We start from the raw sequence: 2,520 nt of genomic DNA, 5'->3' as shown, positions 1-2,520 counted from the left end.
TGTCTTCCTCTGGACACTTTCTGTTGGACACATTCAATCTGGGATTTTCAAAGGTTACTAGTTTAAAGCTGTTCCTACGGTTTAGATTTGTTTTGGGTCTTTGGAAAGAAAAATTTCCTTGCTATTTGTTTTCCAAATTTCTTCCTTCTCCCTCTCGAATTCCATGCTTGTTTAATCTTGTTTAAACAATTAGAATCACTCTGAGGAAGCCACAGTTGGAGCTCTTGGGGAGGGGGTTGGGGCTGACATCTAGCTGTTCCTTCTTCTTCTAGGGCCTTCCCCATACTTGGCACCAGAGGACACAGCTCTCTCCAGGGCCAGCTCCGGGACGCTGGGCGGCAGCCGCTCTGCCCTTCCCGTGTGAGGATGGACTGTTTTCGTTTTGTTGTTCTGTCTTTGCACATTTGATTAAAATCCTTGGTTCTGATCTGGACAAAACTGTGAGAGAGGCAACCTGAGGCCCATGCAGATGGCACCTGAGAGAGGCTCTGTTTCATTCTGTCTCCTCTGGGGTGCAGCTGGGTCTGGCCTTGGGCAGAGACCCTTTGGTTTAAGGTACTCAGACACCTTCTTTCTGTCTGCTTTACTTCTGGAGACTCGGCTTCTTGGAGTTTGTCTGCAACTCCTGATGGCTGGGTGCTGGGGGAAGGAGTTTCCACATATCATGGATAGCAAGTGCTGGTAAGGCAGTTCCTAGAACTCAGAGGGGCCTGAGGGCTAAAGTTTATAATGCTTTCAGTAAGAGTGTAAGGAATTGCGCCAGGCCTGTTTAAAAATGTAGCTCACTTAGTCTTTGTGATAAGGAGCACAACTGTTTGATGAATACCTTCCTTTCACTGGCTACATTACACCCATCCTCAGGAGGTAGAAACCGAGACTTGGGCTCTCTGTTCCTCCCTGTTCCAGAGACAGCGCATCTTCTCATGCAGTGCCAGCCTTGTCCCTTAGACAAGATGGTGAAGGTTGGTGTGAACGGATTTGGTCATATTGGGTGCCTGGTTACCAGGGCTGCCTTCTGCTCAGGATCTGGCAAAGCAGAGATTGTTGCCATCAACAACCCCTTCATTGACCTCAGCTACATGGTATACATGTTCCAGTGTGACTCTACCCATGGCAGATTCAATGGCACAGTCAAGGCTGAGAATGGGAAGCTTGTCATCAATGGGAAGCCCATCACCATCTTCCAGGAGCGAGATCCCGCTAACATCAAATGGGCTGATGCTGGTGCTGAGTATGTTGTGGAGTCTACTGGTGTCTTCACCACCATGGAGAAGGCCAGGGTGCACTTGAAGGGTGAGGCCAAAAGGGTCATCATCTCTGCCCCTTCGTCTGATGCCCCCATGTTTGTGATGGGTGTGAATCATAAGAAATAGGACAACTCACTCAAGATTATCAGCAATGCATCCTGTATCACCAACTGTGAAGCCACCCTGGCTAAGGTCATCCATGACAACTTCGGCATGGTAGAAGGGCTCATGACTACAGTTCATGCCATTATTGCCACTCTGAAGACTGTGGATGGCCCCTCTGGAAAGCTGTGGTGTGATGGCTGTGGGGCTGCCTAGAACATCATCCCTGCATCCACTGGTGCTGCCAAGGCTGTGGGCAAGGTCATCCCAGAGCTGAATGGGAAGCTCACTGGCATGGCCTTCCATGTTCCTAGCCCAATGTATCTGTTGTGGATCTGACATGCCGCCTGGAGAAACCTGCCAAGTATGACGACATCAAGAATGCAGTGAAGCAGGCATCTGAGGGCCTACTAAGCGGCATCCTGGGCTACACTGAGGACCAGGTTGTCTCCTGGGATTTCAACAGCAACTCCCACTCTTCTACCTTTGATGCTGGAGCTGGCATTGCTCTCAATGACAACTTTGTGAAGCTCATTTCCTGGTATGACAATGAATATGGCCACAGCAACAGGGTGGTGGACCTCATGGCCTACATGGCCTCCAAGGAGTAAGAAACCCTGGACCACCCACCCTTTAGCAAGGACACTGAGAGCAAGAGAGAGGCCCTCAGTTGCTGAGGAGTCCCATCCCAACTCAGCCCCCAACACTGAGCATCTCCCTCACAATTTCCATCCCAGGTCACCATAGTAATAGGAGGGGCTTAGGGAGCCCTCCCTACTCTCTTGAATACCATCAATAAAGTTCTGCTGCACCCTTACTCCCTAACCCCCCCCCCCCAAAAAAAAAAAAAAAAGAAACCGAGGCTTGGAGCAGTCACCTTAGTTGAAGAAATGGTTTTGGTTCCTGGAGTGATAACCGGCTATGTTTGAAACCTGTGCTACTCCATTATGTTGACACGGGCAGGGTAGAGGTAATGGCTTGAATGTCATGATTTCCCAGCCCATCATCAAATATGAATTTGATTTTCCTCAAAGGAGCAAGGAACAATTCTCCCCCAGAAAACATACGATTGTAGTCTATTCATGCAACATGAGACCACAAACACAAGCATCCTGGGTCATTAAAAGGAGCTGCTGGAAGACACAGGCTCCTTCTGGGGCTTTCCCATTAG

The 2,520-nt window shown here is 49.3% G+C and overlaps 1 pseudogene across 1 annotated transcript; it reads left to right on the top strand.

Annotated features, from left to right (window-relative positions):
- Positions 1 to 926: 926 nt before the first annotated feature.
- LOC308420058 (glyceraldehyde-3-phosphate dehydrogenase-like) lies at positions 927 to 1,960 on the top strand (annotated as a pseudogene). Its single transcript has one exon. The product of its transcript is annotated as a glyceraldehyde-3-phosphate dehydrogenase-like (transcript).
- The last annotated feature ends 560 nt before the right edge of the window (positions 1,961 to 2,520 follow it).

This window comes from Micromys minutus (assembly GCF_963924665.1).
Source record: "Micromys minutus genome assembly, chromosome: 4".
NCBI lineage: Eukaryota > Metazoa > Chordata > Mammalia > Rodentia > Muridae > Micromys > Micromys minutus.
This window is presented reverse-complemented; position numbering and strand designations above follow the sequence as displayed.